Source organism: Astatotilapia calliptera, chromosome 22 (genome assembly GCF_964374335.1).
Source record: "Astatotilapia calliptera chromosome 22, fAstCal68.1, whole genome shotgun sequence".
NCBI classification, from domain to species: Eukaryota; Metazoa; Chordata; class Actinopteri; order Cichliformes; family Cichlidae; genus Astatotilapia; species Astatotilapia calliptera.
In genome coordinates this window covers 36411022-36430285 of record NC_137442.1, presented here as the reverse complement: position 1 = coordinate 36430285, position 19264 = coordinate 36411022, and the positions used below count along the sequence as shown (strand labels likewise).

Sequence of the window (19264 nt, the reverse complement as noted above, 5' to 3'; positions counted from 1 at the left end):
GTTACGTTTGATTATCCACACATGACAGTGCATGACTGAAATAAATGCTCCCATAATACGACATCCTGAAAACTTCACCATCAGCACTCACTGTGACGTCTTCACCTCTCCTGTTTTTTAAGTATTAAGTCGGAAAAAGCTGATTTTTATTTAATTGATAAATTAATTATAATCGATTATTAAAATTGACAAAATGAAAAGTTACACATTTACTGTGAGTATTAACCAGCTTCTTCATATCGCTGTCTGAACAGAAGGTTTTAAAGCTGCTGTTCAGCCGGAGCCTTTCTGTATCAGGTTTGCATGTTTGTGCTGAATCAGTGCACAGGCTGTGACTGTGTGTTGTTGTCTGTCTCTTTGTGTTGGGCCTACTGACTGAGCTTGTACAGGACTTGCTGTAGTTTTGGTCAACAAGAAGCTGCCGCTGAGAGCAGGACTGGGGTGAGCAGCTCGTATGTGGCTCTGGGGTTGCTCCTCCATATCTGAGAAGCTAGAGTCATTTTCTGATCCATGAACTATTTCAGCTCCTCTCGTGCTAAACATGAACTCTTGAACCACGACTAACGCAGCTGCTGAAAGGCTAATCATGTCAAACCTTCACCATGTTTCTAACGTAACAGAAGTATTCCCATCTCTACTTATATCACATTATTTATATTATTTTATAATCTTTTGTCCCCAGGTGAGATAAAAGTGTGGGAATTCCACTGAAATGTGCTGCTTTCTATTCAGTATAATTCAGTCAGTCGGTCGTGCAGATGGCTTCAGTAGAATTCAAGTCACATCAAAATACAAAATAAAAAACATCAAAACTACATGAAAACAGCCAAAGGGAGGCGAGAACCCACTGTACTACCAGTGCCAGTCCAAGACTGGGTAAATGGGAAGGACTGCATCACAGAGGCTGTCTGACATAACATTCTGGCCAAGCCAAACATGCGGAGGATAAAGAATCAGTCAGGGTTAACAACAGCCGCCTTTACCAGTGGAAACTGTGCTACTGCTGGCCAAAGACAATGGAAGAGGAGAGTGACGAGGCGATAAGAGAGAAGGAAGGAAGGCTTATAACATATAACATATAAGAGTGGAGGAAGTTGCACATAGTTTCACTACATCTTTGGCAGAAGGTCTGATCTGGAAGAGGAGACTGAAAGGTGGGGACAGGGAATGCAGCTAGGCGTGGTACATCTAGCTGTCAGATAGACGTCAGGAGGAGGAAAAGGGGGAAACAGGCTGTAGGTGGCAGGGAAGAGTTACTAGATGACTGGGAAAGGACACCTGCAGAAACTGCCAAGAAGTTTTTGGTGTATCGTCCAGAGGGAAAGAAAGCAGACAGGGAGACCTGGGCGTGGAATAATGAAATACAAGGAAGTACTCAAAGGAAGAAGTTAAAAGAAAAAGTGTGATAGTCAAGAGTTAACTGGTCGTGGCAGATGGCCGCCCCTCGCTGAGCCTGACTCTGCTGGCGGTTCCTTCCTGTTCAAAGGGAGTTCTTTCTCCCCACAGTTGACAAATGCTTGTTCACAGGGCCTCAGCTCATTGTTGGGGTTTCTCTGTATTATTGTGGGGACTTTGCCATACAATATAAAGTCCCTTGAAGTGACTGTTGTTGTGATTTGGAGCTTTAAAATACAATGTAATTAATAAAAAGAAATTAAAATCAAAAATATTTAATATAAAAGTTTCATTGAATTGAACTGACAGCGGTGAGGTGCACGGTAGGAGTGACAGATCAGTTGAAGGCGGGGGTGCCATTACATCAAGGATCAGCTCTGAGCTGCTCCTGGTTGGCTACGGTGATGGAAAGGTAGACAGATGACGTATCTCCATGAAGCATCCAAGAAGGGAAGATCGTCAGTGAGGTCGGGTGGAAAGGTGAACGTGACACGAAAAGTATTATTGAATTACTGCAGCACCTTGAGGAAAATGATTTGGGGAAATAAAACTATTTATTTAGCCCCCAATAATAATAAAGTATTATTAAATAATATTATTAATAAATAATATTATTTAATAATACTATTATAAAATATTATTATTATTATTATTATTATTATTATTATTATTAAAACTGAATTTAACTGGACTGAGAAGAGAGAGTGAAGGTACATGAGTTAAAATCTGTAGGGTCACCATGCAAAACAATGGAAAGTGCAAAGAGAGGTGATGGAGAGTGGTTGGGGAATATTGGGGTAATGTGTGATAGAAGAAGAGTTTACAAGATGATAATGAGATCTGTTATTCATACAGAGCCAAATCACAACAACAGCCACCTCAAACTGCTTTATACTGTAAGGTAGACCCTACAATAACACATAGGACCTCTGTGGGAGTAGAGTTCAGGTAGCTGCTCTGCTCTGTGTTGGCACAAGGCAGTGAAGAAGACAACAATGGGTGAATCATATCCTTTAAGGTCAACCACAGCACTTTCAGAAAGACATCTACTGTGATGAAATCAAAAGAAAAGCTCAGGTTGGGCTTTTTGGAAAGCTGAACCTGAGCTGAACCTGTTTTACGCTGCTAACCTCTGTCTGCAAGATCGAGATGATCTGGACATTTCCAGAGGAGGGACAAAGGACACAATGGACAAAGCATGTTGAATATGAGACTGGCAGGCAGGAGGAACAGAGGAAGACCTCAGAGGATGTGGTGAAGGAATACATGCAGAGGGTTGGTGTGACGGGACACGATGCTGGGATAGGGTGTAGGCAGATGATCCACTGTGATGTCCAATAAGAGGATAAGATCATTTGAAAATGCGTGGATGGCAAGTCAGCTGCACAATGAGCATTGTGTATGTGTGTGGATAACATACACATGCTCTATGGTCTGTGTGTTGTCATCTGCTCTACATGTATATCTGCTGGCATGTAACTGAACAAATGGGCTTGATTAGTTAATGTAGATCCATCGATCTCACCGTGAGCACTTCTTCATGTTGGCGTGCATATGCACGTGTGTCACACATGCACAGCACATATGTAGCATTGTGATGTGCAGGAGTTCATTTCTCGTTTTGTGTGTGTGTGTGTGTGTGTGTGTGAGAGAGAGAAGGGGAGCAAGACGAGCAGATTTCCACATGAGTGGGGCTGTCAGTAGGCATCAGTCAGCTAGGCAGCGACAGGCGGAGCAGATCATTAGCAGAGACAGAGAGGGGAAAGTGAAGGAAAAGGAAAATGGAGACGAGAGAGCGCAGGGAGGGAAGGCCTCAGTGTTACGTCTTCAATATCCATCGTGCAAGAATTACACAAACAGACCTGAGCACTGCTCAGTCACGCAACTGCATCAGTACACCACCATCCCCTAACTGCCCGCCTATCAGCTCCAGTACTCAAAGCTTAAACTGACATCACATCTGTCAATATCTCCGGGGCGAAGCTGCAAATTGACAGCATTTAAGACTATGCTAATCAATCCATAACGATACGTTTTCTTACAAGCTATTGTGAGCATTTTGTAAAATTTGACCCAATAATCTCAATAATCCAACCCATTGTGTTGTGTGAAGCCTTAACTTCCCTGAAACAGATTTAATTCTATGTAATAAGCAAGTAATGCTTTTTTAGCAGTATAGTAAATGTATTATCATCATGCTCTCATTTTAATGTAACCTTATTCAACACCACAGCCAATTAACAACACGGCACAAAGTCGTCTGTGATGCTATAAAACAACCTGCCACAAAGTGACTGCTTTAAAGACACCTGGAAAAAACACGTATGATGTTTAGTGCAGACATATTTCAGCAGACTCATTAGCTATCCATTAACAGCATCCTAAAGAGATGGGAAATGAAAGCTGCTGGTGTGATCTCATCAATGTAAAATGAGAATCAGTTATGATACATCCTTAATCAAAAAGGGAAAAAAAAGAAGGGTGCTAACAAACACACTATCGCCTCGGGGATGTGTTAACCCACACCTAGCATCCTGGTGACACCCTGTTGCTAACTCTGACAGCGCAAGTCTAAATGTTTGTATTTCTCATCATCTTATCTAACCTGTAATTATTTATCCTCTGCTGTTAAGTGCAAAGGAAAACCTTGTTTAATCCCCTGCTATCCTACATATCACCAGTTTTGCATTTTGTCCTTTTATTGTTTGCTGGCTGGACCCATAACTCAAACTTTAGCGTTACATCTTGTGGTGACCCCCTTCTACTCAAAAGTAGAGCAGTTAGAAGTTAGCAGGAAGTTAGCTCGCTAGCTTGCACCTAAACATTATATAGCATGTTCTGACTGAGAGATTTCTGAAACAATTCAAACGTACAGCTCTGCTATCACTTCCAACATAAATGAAGACAGAAAACTAAACAGCAGTGACGTTTGTAGGGTTACTGAAGTTGGGCTAGCTGCTATATAATGATGTGCTACGTGGTAGCTAGCGACACAGCTATGTTAGCATAATATAAACAAGCTAACTTTTTTGCCACTCGATAAAAGTTAACGTGAGTGTTCTCGGTGGTCAGGAACAAATGTAATCGCATGGCAGGATGCTGTAAAAGGACCAAACTTCAGTCAGGAGAACAACTGAGATAATCCATCCACAATACGAGGTTAGTCATTCATATACTGCTGCATTGGCTGCAGTTACATCGGAAGGGTTTAAAAACAGAGCTTTAAAATGAACAGTGGTAATAAAAACCGAGAGAGGTCGACAGTGACCACTGACTGTTTTTAGGGGCTTGTTCAGAATAAATAGAGCATGATACAAAGCATGTTAAAAACAGAACAGCCTTAATAAGCACAGAGCAGTTTGGACCCAGAAGCAGGATTCATATGTCATCACTTAAAGACCGGATAGCTAGAATAAATAAAAAAGCCAGTTTGCATACGTGGTTTTTCTCAGCTTTAAAGATGGTTGTGATGCTTGCTGAGAAAAACTAGTGTTAGCAACACACAGAAGCATGTTCAGAAGCTGGTATTAGCTTTGAGCTAAAGGCTAGAGTATAGCTCTTCTCTGGTAACAAGAAATTAATTTAATGGCCTTTAAGTAACTTTTTCAAAGTGTACATCTATCAGATCTAACTTATAGGTGTCTTTTCATTTTGCTGTTAGCTTTACATTTGCTTCACTTATGAGATGGCAGTAGTGAGAGATGATCATACATAAAGATGACAAAACATTCTGCAGACCCTGTTATTGCAGCCATGGCTCAGTTCATGAAACTTTACAGAGCAGTTTTTTCTGTTGAAAGCAGAGAAAAATACTCAAAACTACGTCCTAAACAGGTAAATTGTATCAGAGTCTGCTGTGGAGTGCAGCTTCTTTGAAAGAGCAGGCTTTTAATCTTTGGCCAGCAGATCTGAATTTCTTTACATGAGCTTGAAGCGACAGCAGGCACAGCAGAGACAGAGAAAGACGGGAGAGTGTCTGGATTAGACAGGAAGCAGGAGGGGAAAACAGAGCCAGAAAGGGTGCGGGGTTCATCTGAGGCTAGCTGTCATCACGTGCAGCGTCAGCCATCACATGACCGGAATGCTAAATGCAGAGCTCGGAAACCTGACCTATTTTCATCAAACTGACACAGAAATCCACCGAGAGGCTGTCTTACGCTGCTAACCTCTGCCTGCCTCCTGGACCACCTCCAGCATGCCGTCACACACACTTTGCACATAGCATAATGTAAATCTGCTTAGCCTTCATTTTAAGCAGTTTAATGATATTTGAAGAATATTTCACAAAATGACAAGATTTTTCTCGCTCATCCCAGATTTTTTCAGTTCACTTCAGTTTTATTTATATGGCACTAAATAACAACAGCAGTCGCCTCAAGTATTGAAAGGCTTTTATTGCAATTTGACCAAATATGTCATTGGACTGATGAATATTCAGCAGTGAAACCGTCCTCGTTTCGACCCATCTTTGAGCTGACAGCAGGTATTTAGCTCTTTCTCCACCTCGGCTCCGCCTGACATTGTTCACAGACACCTTCCCCAGAGCAGAAACTGTTCTAACAGACATTTTGCAAAGACAATGGCCAATTAATTCTGGTTAAAACACAGCAAATGATCCTGCTCTTAAGACACTAATGGCTTTAATTTTCAACAGGCTTTTATCAGCTATGATCAAAGTGCAATAACAGACATCTTTAATGAAAATGGATTCAATTGCCTGCAAATGAAAGTGAGTTGATTGATGGTGAACATCACCTCGCTGTGACTAAACTACACTGAGAACAATAATTATCACGGGTGAGTGATAGTACAGTAAAATGACAGAGTGGAGCTTTTTACTCTGCTGTTCTGTAACTATGGCAGGCGTGAATCTGCCTCACAAATGTCAGACTTTTCATCATCCGTCAGTACAAATGTGTTTCTTCTTCCTAAACCGAGTTCCTACAGTGCAGAGACCACGTTACACCATCGGCCGTGGCATTTTTTAGGTTTTCTGAACAAAGCAGTTTAGATTTTTTTTTTTTAAACAATAGTATTTATCTTATAGTCTTTTATTTAATCATGATAGAAACATGGCTGGATGAATTGCCCTACTGGTCTCTCACCTACTTTAGGTCAGAGTTAAATATATATCTTTGAACTAAACAGCCTTCAACACCTGAGGATGGTTACAAATGGCTCTGATGATCCTTAATGATTTCAAAATTGTTACTATTTTCAGCTCTATCACGTCTTGTTCAAAAGTCTAAAATGGCATTCATGCAACATTCAAGAAGTATGTAGTAGTAGGGAACAACTCCGATGACGGCACGACTTTCATTTTGGAATTCTTTTCCAACCAAGTCCAGAAATGACTCACAGCCAATGGTTGTTCACCTCTGATGGGTTTGATGGGGGACTTGGTTTGATCAGTTCACCAGTTTCTCCAGCCTGAAAAGCTGCACTGCCAGTTTGTCCCTACTTTAAAAACATGAAACACGTGTGGGAAACGACTTCTTCTGGTTTAGTCAACAACGACAAAAAGACGCCGCACTCAGCAAATGTTCTGGATTTGAGTTGCATTAATAACAGCGCTTTACACAACCAGTCATCCACACATTCACACACACAATGGCAGCTACATTATAGCCACAGCCACCCTGGGGCGCACTGACAGAGGCGAGGCTGCCGGACACTGGCGCCACCGGGCCCTCTGACCACCACCAGTAGGCAACGGGGTGAAGTGTCTTGCCCAAGGACACAACGACCGAGACTGTCCGAGCCGGGGCTCGAACCAGAAACCTTCCGAACTAATAGTGAGTGCAGTTCTTTAGGAAGATAGTAGGCATGTTTAAACTCATAATTCTGCTAACTATTGCAAGCTTTTATAAAAGTCACTGCAATAATTTCAGTATTTTCACACAGCATACGTTCTCTAATTCAGCCTGCGTTTTAGCCAATTTCTGTCAGTACACCTATTAAGAAGGGCATATGTTGCGCTACATTTTTGAATTTAAAGGCCAGTCTTTAGTTTCTGTGTCCAACGATAAACAGGTAATGAGTGCGGATTTTGGTTTTTTAGCTTGTTTTCAGAACATCTACATAAAATGTTGTGTTTCAGTGCAGCTATGTTTCAGACCTGGGAGCTCTGTCCTAAATGTAATTATTATAACTTGTTGAATTTTCAGCCATTTTTGAATTGGTAGTTTTCTGATTTCCCATAAGTCCTCCTGGCTTGCTCCTTCCACGCCAGCAAACGGGCGCAGTGCCGTCATGCTCCAGGTTCAGTTACAGAAGCCAAGACAAGGGCCTTCTGCTGCCCGGTCCATACAAGATACTCAGTTTACATGTGGGAAAAGGTTTTTCCCTCCTTTCTTTGTGCAGTTAGGGAAAGGAGAAATCTATGACAATAGTTAAATGAGAAACAGTCACAAATACATATGTTGGGAAATTGTCATCCACCTGGGATCTACACATACATATTCTCTTACCCTAACCCAGGGGTGTCCAACTCCAGGCCTTGAGGGCTGGTGTGCTGCAGGACACACCCCTGCCCTAACCCAATACCCAACTTCTCACTGTGGCTGTAGCAGGCCATCTACTAATGGGAAGGTTGCTGGTTGGATCCCCAGCTGCTCTGGTCTACATGCCAAATATCATTGGGCAAGATATTGACCCCAAGTTGCTCTCGGTTGCATCCATTGATGTATGAATGTAGATAGAAAGCGCTTGTATGGGTGAACGAGGCACTCTGAGGTACAGTATATAAGAACCAGTCCAAATGTGCTCTGTGGGACTGGGCTGACATGCAGGTAGAACAGAAATTCTTCAGCGCTTCTGGAAATTTGTGGTGGAGACGCTGTGATCCAAGTTCTCCAGTGTGGTGCTGAGAGCTCCACTCTCCAGAAGCATTAATCACAAGCCCGCTGTCCCCCGACTGATTACCTCCCATCAATCTCAGTTTGCCGAGCCCTCGAACAGGAGAAAGCCTTCACGAAGATCTGATTAAAAATGTAACTGACTCATAACAGGAGCGCACGACCGGTCTCTGAGTCGATGCTCTGTGACAGAACAAAGGCGAGAGCACAACTTATCTGCTCATCTCCAAATGTACGTTCATGTGATTATGCAGAAATCCAGGTCTGATCCCACTGAGGAGACCTGCTGCAACTGGGAGGTCTGGAAGAGAACCAGTGGAGGTCTGTCGGCGTGCGTGCATCTGTGTGTGGTACTGCAGACAGGAGGGGGAGTGACTTTGAGAGTGTCTGAGAGGCACATCCTGCCTGCAATTAAGGTGGAATCAGAGAGAGATCTGTGCTGCCTTGATAATGAGCCTCATCTGAATTATTAACTAGAGCTGTACCCCCTGGACCTGGACTCCCATCAGCCCCAGCCACACCACAACAACAGCAGATGCACACATGTACACACACAGAATCTTCAGATCCATACAAACCTCTATTAAATCCATTTCGGCATGTGCAGGAACTCCAAACTAATCCCATTTGCAAAGAAAATAAGGGCAACACATTACTTGGAGTGGTCCTCATAAGGCATTATGAGGCATCAAAAGCTCTTATAAACTGAGTGCATAATGATTTATTAAAATTGATGCATAGTATAATGAGTACAATATGCAGAAAGTTGGGGTGAATACTTTATGAGGCAACTCTCTCATTAATCACATTAAAATTTAGTTCAATTTCAGATGCATGATTACATTAGAACGTTTTCTCGGTGATTCCAGTGGGATCGTAATCAGTTTGATGCTGCTGTGAACTGATGGACTGACTGCACACTAGCACCCTGTATTATGTTTCGCTATGATGGTAAACCTAAAACTGGTTTTAGTTTTTAACGTCATTATGGGATAATTCACAGACTGGCTGGAAATTTCCTGCCGTTTTCATACAGCTGTGGGTGTTTTAGCATCTTAATACAGAGCTCTTCATGTCACATTTCAAAAAAGAAAAATGTCATTTTGTAATAAACGGAGGAACATTGGTCGCAGTGCATATACACAGATCTGTGTATGGATCACACATCAGCGGTTTGCCAACATTTTCTTACCTTAATTGATTTGTATGAAAATTAGAAATTCCAAAAATTTGAAGTCCTGATGACCAAATGAAGCCCTGGCTGAAAATTGAAATACATCTTTAATATGAATATTACTACTACTAATTATACTTATTATTGCTTTGTGCTGATTGTTTACAGCTGTCTAAGCATCGTGAGACACGTGCCTGGAATCAGAACCTAAAACAATTTAAAAATCAAAACGATTATATAACATGTAAAAATATAAAAACAAATACTATATTTAATACTAAATATATTCCACTATTTCTTGTGTTATCTTGAATTATTTGATCTTTTATTAAAAGTCCTGCGTGTTGTCTCCACTGTCCCACAGATGCTGGAGGATGAGGAGGGTTCCTTTGTTTTCTTCTTTTCTTGTAGTCTCTTTGTCATTTTTCATACTGTGATTCAGATTTTTTTTTTTTTCCTTTAGCCATGGTGATTTTTTATTTTTTTATTTAAAATGATCAATCAAATATTTTGGAAAGTGGCCCCTCTCCTGGTTTCCTCCGTGGACCTCCAACACTGTTATTTAAGTTTCTCCAGTGTGATATTTTCAGTGTTTTTGCTTTAGTGTAGTTGGTGTAGCCTTCTCTCTTAAATTATCATCAACCGCAAAAGAACAAAATTATTCAGCATCTGATAAATCTGACAGTGATTCTACGTGGGAACTATTTTTTTTCCCCCACACATGTGTTAGTAAATCAGGCACATTGTCTCGATGTTTGCAAGAAAATGTCACAAACTGATCCAGCTCCAGATCTCCTTCTGTATCTGAACATTTGATTCATGCAGGAGGAGTAACATTTAAAGAGTAACATTTAAAGAGTAACATTTAAAGAGTAACAGTTAAAGAGCAACAGTTAAAGAGCAACAGTTAAAGAGTAAATTTAAAGAGCAACAGTTAAAGAGTAAATTTAAAGAGCAACAGTTAAAGAGCAACAGTTAAAGAGTAACAGTTAAAGAGTAACAGTTAAAGAGTAAATTTAAAGAGTAACAGTTAAAGAGTAACAGTTAAAGAGTAACAGTTAAAGAGTAACAGTTAAAGAGTAACATTTAAAGAGTAACATTTAAAGAGCAACAGTTAAAGAGTAACAGTTAAAGAGCAACAGTTAAAGAGTAAATTTAAAGAGCAACATTTAAAGAGCAACAGTTAAAGAGCAACAGTTAAAGAGTAACAGTTAAAGAGTAACAGTTAAAGAGTAAATTTAAAGAGTAACAGTTAAAGAGTAACAGTTAAAGAGTAACAGTTAAAGAGTAACATTTAAAGAGCAACAGTTAAAGAGCAACAGTTAAAGAGCAACAGTTAAAGAGCAACAGTTAAAGAGTAACAGTTAAAGAGTAACAGTTAAAGAGTAACAGTTAAAGAGTAAATTTAAAGAGCAACATTTAAAGAGTAACAGTTAAAGAGTAACAGTTAAAGAGCAACAGTTAAAGAGCAACAGTTAAAGAGTAACAGTTAAAGAGTAAATTTAAAGAGCAACATTTAAAGAGTAACAGTTAAAGAGTAACAGTTAAAGAGTAACAGTTAAAGAGCAACAGTTAAAGAGCAACAGTTAAAGAGTAACAGTTAAAGAGTAAATTTAAAGAGCAACATAAAGAGTAACAGTTAAAGAGTAACAGTTAAAGAGTAACAGTTAAAGAGCAACAGTTAAAGAGTAACAGTTAAAGAGTAACAGTTAAAGAGTAACAGTTAAAGAGTAACAGTTAAAGAGCAACAGTTAAAGAGTAACAGTTAAAGAGCAACATTTAAAGAGCAACAGTTAAAGAGTAACAGTTAAAGAGTAAATTTAAAGAGCAACATTTAAAGAGTAACAGTTAAAGAGTAACAGTTAAAGAGTAAATTTAAAGAGCAACAGTTAAAGAGTAACAGTTAAAGAGTAACAGTTAAAGAGTAACAGTTAAAGAGTAACAGTTAAAGAGTAACAGTTAAAGAGCAACAGTTAAAGAGTAACAGTTAAAGAGTAACAGTTAAAGAGTAAATTTAAAGAGCAACAGTTAAAGAGTAACAGTTAAAGAGTAACAGTTAAAGAGTAAATTTAAAGAGCAACAGTTAAAGAGTAACAGTTAAAGAGTAACAGTTAAAGAGTAACAGTTAAAGAGTAAATTTAAAGAGCAACAGTTAAAGAGTAACAGTTAAAGAGTAACAGTTAAAGAGTAACAGTTAAAGAGTAAATTTAAAGAGTAACAGTTAAAGAGTAACAGTTAAAGAGTAACAGTTAAAGAGTAAATTTAAAGAGTAACAGTTAAAGAGTAACAGTTAAAGAGTAACAGTTAAAGAGTAACAGTTAAAGAGTAACAGTTAAAGAGTAACAGTTAAAGAGTAACAGTTAAAGAGTAACAGTTAAAGAGTAAATTTAAAGAGTAACAGTTAAAGAGTAACAGTTAAAGAGCAACAGTTAAAGAGTAACAGTTAAAGAGTAACAGTTAAAGAGTAAATTTAAAGAGTAACAGTTAAAGAGTAACAGTTAAAGAGTAACAGTTAAAGAGTAACAGTTAAAGAGTAACAGTTAAAGAGTAAATTTAAAGAGTAACAGTTAAAGAGTAACAGTTAAAGAGTAACAGTTAAAGAGTAAATTTAAAGAGTAACAGTTAAAGAGTAACAGTTAAAGAGCAACAGTTAAAGAGTAACAGTTAAAGAGTAACAGTTAAAGAGTAAATTTAAAGAGTAACAGTTAAAGAGTAACAGTTAAAGAGTAACAGTTAAAGAGTAACATTTAAAGAGTAACATTTAAAGAGCAACATTTAAAGAGCAACAGTTAAAGAGTAACAGTTAAAGAGTAACAGTTAAAGAGTAAATTTAAAGAGTAACAGTTAAAGAGTAACAGTTAAAGAGTAACAGTTAAAGAGTAACATTTAAAGAGCAACAGTTAAAGAGCAACAGTTAAAGAGCAACAGTTAAAGAGTAACAGTTAAAGAGTAACAGTTAAAGAGTAACAGTTAAAGAGTAACAGTTAAAGAGTAAATTTAAAGAGCAACATTTAAAGAGTAACAGTTAAAGAGTAACAGTTAAAGAGCAACAGTTAAAGAGCAACAGTTAAAGAGTAACAGTTAAAGAGTAAATTTAAAGAGCAACATTTAAAGAGTAACAGTTAAAGAGTAACATTTAAAGAGTAACAGTTAAAGAGTAACAGTTAAAGAGCAACAGTTAAAGAGTAACAGTTAAAGAGTAACAGTTAAAGAGTAAATTTAAAGAGCAACATAAAGAGTAACAGTTAAAGAGTAACAGTTAAAGAGTAACAGTTAAAGAGCAACAGTTAAAGAGTAACAGTTAAAGAGTAACAGTTAAAGAGTAACAGTTAAAGAGTAACAGTTAAAGAGCAACAGTTAAAGAGTAACAGTTAAAGAGCAACATTTAAAGAGCAACAGTTAAAGAGTAACAGTTAAAGAGTAAATTTAAAGAGCAACATTTAAAGAGTAACAGTTAAAGAGTAACAGTTAAAGAGTAAATTTAAAGAGCAACAGTTAAAGAGTAACAGTTAAAGAGTAACAGTTAAAGAGTAAATTTAAAGAGCAACAGTTAAAGAGTAACAGTTAAAGAGTAACAGTTAAAGAGTAAATTTAAAGAGCAACAGTTAAAGAGTAACAGTTAAAGAGTAAATTTAAAGAGCAACATTTAAAGAGTAACAGTTAAAGAGTAACAGTTAAAGAGTAACAGTTAAAGAGTAAATTTAAAGAGCAACAGTTAAAGAGTAACAGTTAAAGAGTAAATTTAAAGAGCAACATTTAAAGAGTAACAGTTAAAGAGTAACAGTTAAAGAGTAACAGTTAAAGAGTAACAGTTAAAGAGCAACAGTTAAAGAGCAACATTTAAAGAGTAACAGTTAAAGAGTAACAGTTAAAGAGTAACAGTTAAAGAGTAACAGTTAAAGAGTAACAGTTAAAGAGCAACATTTAAAGAGTAACAGTTAAAGAGTAACAGTTAAAGAGTAACAGTTAAAGAGTAACAGTTAACAGTTAAACACTTTCCTGTTCTTAATTTTCCTCTGATTTTCCTGCCACCCAGGCAGCCATTGCTCTGCTATTGAAAAACCAGTGCTTTATTTTCCAAGCACCCATGTTTGTATTGGGTCATCAAGCCAGACAGCTGCTGTCCTTATGATAATACATAGACATTAATGGCTGTCTGGAGTGCTAGACATTATAAATGTGAAGATGAATGATCTTCACTGGACTCACTTTCCTTAGCAACACTCAGGGTACATTTACATCTATTTAAATGAAGATGTGTTAATGAAACTTTTTTATTGACTCAAGTCACCATCATCATTATTATTGTTATTTGATGTATTTTAATTATGGGATGACCTGAAATGTCTGTCCTGCATTAACTGTGTCATCAAGACTTGATAACAAGTGGAACAAATGGCTTTACAAAGCTAAACCTTACTGCTATCATGCAAGAGAAGCTTTGCATGAGGCACATGTGTAAGTTATATGACTGAGTCTCGTATCATTAAACCAACGGAAACCAGCAGGAAGGTGAAAAAGGTCAGAACAATCGTAACAACACGTGAACTGAAAACAATGGCTGCCTGCAGCAGCAGATGATGATATATAACCACATTTCAAAAATGCAGCAGCATTGATGAAAGTAGCTAAAGTGAGTAAAATCTCTTGGGGAAATCTTCTAAGGTATTGTTAGTAACGCCCCGACTTTACACGCTGCTGTTATCGGACTGTTGTCTGGCGAGGCCTCTGCTCATCATCTGAGCCAGAAACTGGAACATTTTGAAGGTCTGGTAGACAACACAGGGAATGTGTACTGGGTCGGCATTTTACGACACCACCAGGCACGATTCCCAAGATCCGCCTGCCTCACTGACTGTTCTGTGTCTGGACTCTGTTTTCTCTCTGGAATTTCTGTCTGAAGACAGTTCCTTAACAATTTATTCCAGCTGATTGAAGTGTGAGGGCTGAGAGCAAGAATATTATGTGCTATTCCAACCACTATGACTCATTTAGGCAGTGAACACCCCGCCTCCACTGCTGGTGCATCCCTTGTTTACATCCCAGTCCTTCTCCAGATTGAAGCGATATCTACTCAGATGCCTTTTGTAGAAACTGACAAGGCAACTGATCCCTTTGGACCAAAATCAGCCTCCTTCCCATTCAGGCCCTCACCAGCTCTTCCCAACTGTTTTCTCTCCATTCACAAGACTGATCAGATGAGTTTACCACAGTCTCAGACTCAACCACCAACCCCCCTCGCCTTCCAAATTCCTCTTCTCGTTCCACGCCCCCAGTTAACCCAGCCCCAGGCCTGCCAACTCCAGAGCTGCCTCTCCTTCTGCTATGCCTTTGTGATAATAACAATAACTGTGTAGTGGTGCAGAGGGCTTTCTGTTGAGCTAGCGCCAGGCCGGCTGGCACGGGGAACCCTCTAAGCTTGTTTCACCATCTCCAACCAATTCCCCTCTGTCTGGGCTGGCACTGGAGCATCACAGGCATTAAGGCTGCTATCAATGTGCTCAGCAGCAGGGGCCATCAGCACCACTCACGCACTCGCTCTATCTCTTCTCTTTCCACCTCTCTCTTCCTCTCCCACTCAATATGGAATCCAGTTCAAAAAAGGCTTTATTGGCAAGACAAATAATACTTGTTCTTCTCTCTTTTCTGCTTTCTCTTTCTCATCTCATCACCTTGTTGTCCTTCTCTATCACCCACAAGTGGATTCTCAGCAGAACACGGTGACGTTCCTCAGCCCGGGCAGTAATACAGCAAGTGCTTTATGATCCAGATTAGCAATAAAGATTCAGTTTTGCTCTCTGTAATCAGGGACACAGAAGATAAGCTAATCTAAAGTCAGTTTGACTGTTTTAATGCGGACATCATTTTGGATTAAAACTGATTTCCAGCAGGTGAAAATGCAGCCCAGAGGAAAGATTCAATGGATGTAATTTGCTTTCTTTTCTTCTCTGCAGGAGTTAAAACATCATTATCAATACTTTTGTTGTGAGTTCTCTCATAAGTCACCGTGTTAAAGTTTTTCAGTTTAATCTGTGTTACTGGAAGGTCACTGGAATAAGCTGTAAAATTCCTCCTTGCCTAATGATCCTCGTGTCTACGTGCTTTCAGACAGGATGCTGCATATGGACGGATGACACGATCGTGAGCTACTTTATTAGTTACACCTGTACAGTCTAAAGCAACCCAGGTTTGCCTCATTTTATCAAACACTGTGTTCATTTTACTGAAAAGATTTTGCTTTGGTGTTGACGGCATGGGTTGGAATTTGTTCTCTAAAAAATATATTCTGTTCATATGTAAATAAAAAGAGCCAAACGATACGACTCCACCTTTACAATTGTCCCCAGTGACAAAAATCTAAGATACCTATATCTTCATATTCACTAGCTGGGCCCACGTCCTCATTTTAAGTTTGATAGCGTTTTAGTAGGTAAAGGTGAAGCTTGGACATGAATTGAGCTGCGGTTTGGGGAAGGCCTCGAAGGGGACTGGCGACGGCTGCCGGGCCTGGCAGATCCCCGTGTACTAAATAGAAGTGAAGAAGTTAAAGAATTGAAAACAAGGAGAGAGGGAGGGGCACGTAAACGAGAATGAACAGCTCGCAGAACTGGGGGAGCGTATACAGATGAGGCCCGGAAGGAGCATGTTTGGAGGCGTGGCCCTGCTCCTGAAATTCCAGTACATTATCTCCAATTTTCATCAAAGGCTGAAAGATACGAACTGAGGAGCTTAAACTGAAACAGAATCCAAATTGTGCTGTAATATATATGTAATATTTACATATTAGTTACTGTCCTCGGCATCGTACTGTTTTACCCGACCATAACACTGGAAACACAACCTGTGCTCAACCACGCTGGTATAGTAAACAAACCTGATGCTTCCCCTACATCACGTCAGGTGTTTAGCAGAGCCACTCCAAATTCAGAAGACCTGGAGCTTGTTCTAACATGAAAAGCATAAATATAACTGCATCCCATTTCAAATAGCTAGTCCTAGTACTAGTTATTCTGTGAAACCTGCTTGGCTTTGGTGAAACTTTGTGAGGATTTTTAAAATGTGTCTCATCAGGTTCAGATCAGTTCTAAACACGTATTTGATCTGCGTTCATGTGTAGATTGCTGGGAAAATATGCCTCCCCTAAGCTGAGTTCACTAATGAAACTCTACAGTCGTTCTGGTGCTGAATATACCAACGGAAAGAAACACTATAGTCTCTCATGACCAGTCTCTCATGAGAGACAGAAAACAAAAATTAATACATATTAAGTTGCTGCTTGTCTTGTGTTCATGTCATTTTATCGCAGTCTGATTACCACAGGCATACACCCACAATGAACCTCTAACATGCTTCTTCGTAAAGCCTTCAGGTAGAGTCAGATCGTTGCTGCCTACCTGCCTGCCTGCTGCCCAATCTGTGTGCAGTACAGCCTGCAGACAGGCCACAGCTCAGCACATCCATTCCCACGCAGAGCCACTTGTGAAATGAACATAACAGTGTGTGTGTGTGTGTGTGTGTGTGTGTGTGTGTGTGTGTGTGTGTGAGAGACAGAGAGACGCACCCCCCTCCCCCGTCACCACCAGCAGCACCGAAACCACCCACAGAACTGAACTCACTTCATACAGCCAAACACAGCCTCCCACCTCAGAGCCAATAACAAACATGGCTGAAACACTTGACCACAATTACTGAGCCACAGTCAGAGAAATCCATACATAGTCAGCAGTGCAACCCTGCTGCCACACACACACTGCCCGTGTGTGTGTGTGTGTGTGTGTGTGTGTGTGTGTGTGTGTGTGTGTGTGTGTGTGTGTGTGTGTGTGTGTGAGAGACAACAATCAAAGAAATCCACATACGTATCATTGGAGACAAGCAGTGTGTGAAAGCATCTGATTGGCTGCTGTGGCCTTAGCACTTCACACTTAAGAGTGAGTGACACCTCAACAGTGTTTGTCTGAAGGGTGCACGGGAAGCTGCTGGCCTAGATATGGAGACACAGCCCAGTGGCAGGGCTGAGCAGCAGCTCTCAGACGCGATTACACAACAGCTCTTAAAGACTTCTTTTAGCAGCAAGACTTTGATTGGATCTTATTTCCTTCCCACTCGTCCCATTCATCCAGCCAGTCATGTACTCACAAGCCCCAACCCCTCAGTGTGAGGGTGTACACATATTCTACTGAAATGTCAGTGCCTGCGTACGTTTTTAGGTATTATATACCTATAAACACACTGCGTTAGAAATTTCATTGAAGCAGTGTGCACGTCTCTCTCTTACTCTCTTTTGTTGATGAGACTTATTGTGATTGAATCAAGTTGTTGTTTTCACGCAGGACTTGGAGTCCGTCTCTGCACCAATCACCTATCTTGCCACACCGGCCAATCAAAACCTCCAAACAAAGCTTCAGTGGAGGTCAGCCAGGGATCACGCTGAGCATCCCCCGGTCAGCAACAAAAACAAGACTCAGGGAATTAAACCCTGTCATATCCAGTCTTGTTTATCATTGGTTTACGTTTCTTTGTTGTTGTTCTTTCACATTTTTACGTGGATTAATCTGCAACTCGGTTATGTTCAGTTTTCAGCTGGTATAGAGTTGAAGCTTGAAGGAAAAAGTTAGTCAAATAAGAAGAAAGACGCTCACAAAAACATTGTAAGAATAGGATAAAATGTCACACACAGATTAATCCCACTATGACCCTGTTTCCTCTTCTTCTGCATGCCTGATACAGTATCCTCTGGGTGACCCACTAAAGCAAAAACACCATGGCAACAAACCGCGGCTTTAAAAAGCATCCACATTTCTCCTCCACCTGTTACAAACAAGACTGTCAATTGACTGTTATGGGGATAATTTTTTCAGTTGTATATTATTAATGCAGCTCTGAGAGGGCTTTAAAGTTTATAAAGAAATCATTCTGATGATGTCATAGTGATGTCATCAGAATTTTGTAACCATAAAGTCAGCGTGTACACCGTAGAGAGTTTTCAGTTAGAGCCTTAACGATGACAGAAGAAAGTCTGTGCGTCTCATCCTCTGTAGCTTTAATTATGAACTCTTTGATTTAAAAAATAAACTTCTGCTCTCGCTATATCTGTATGTCTACTGCGAGTCCCCACTCTTTCTGTGGAGACTGTCATCATGTTTAATAAATACATTGTGTGTTTTCACGGCGCCTGTGAACCTGAGTAAAGATGGGAGAACCTGAGGCCTCGTCCGTGTTCTGTTACAGTTAACAGTGTGTTTCACTTTTTAAAACGCTCATTAATTGCAGCACTGACCCTTGCATCCCACTGAGGGAACTCCCACTGAGACCATAAAACACAAGTGGAGACAGAGCAAATCAGGTCTCTAATGATGCAAATGTTCTTGTTATTTACGATAAAATGCAGTTCCGTTACTTTTGTGTTTAATGTAACTTGAAGCCCACTTTGATGCTTTATTGACAGTCTCCTGTTGGTTTGTAAACGAGAACGGTGTCAAACAGTAGCTACGAAGGAAAAACCCACATGTGAGGCGTGGAAACAAAAGACTAGTAATCCTAACACAGAATAGGTGATAACCTTAAGTAGATTACAGCTAGCAGTCTATGAGATTACCCTCGTATTAATTTGAATGATAATCTGTAGTTACATCTGTTTGCTGTGACACCCACTGTTACCCTTTAAGCCTCTCTCCTTGTGCCATGCTTTCCCACAGCCTGTGCGTAACTCGGCGTGCGCGCAATGGATAGTAGGGGGCGGGGTGGCTCCAAAGGGTTTATCCCCGTCACGCAACCGACGGCATAGGTGACAGAAATCGGACAGGAGGCTCACTATGTCCCCGATGTGACCGCGGGGAAA

The 19264-nt window shown here is 40.0% G+C and overlaps 1 protein-coding gene across 2 annotated transcripts in view; it reads right to left on the bottom strand.

Annotated features, from left to right (window-relative positions):
- foxo6b (forkhead box O6 b) overlaps positions 1–19264 on the bottom strand; it is a 41404-nt gene that overhangs the window by 20486 nt on the left and 1654 nt on the right. The gene's annotated exons all lie outside the window — the stretch shown is intronic.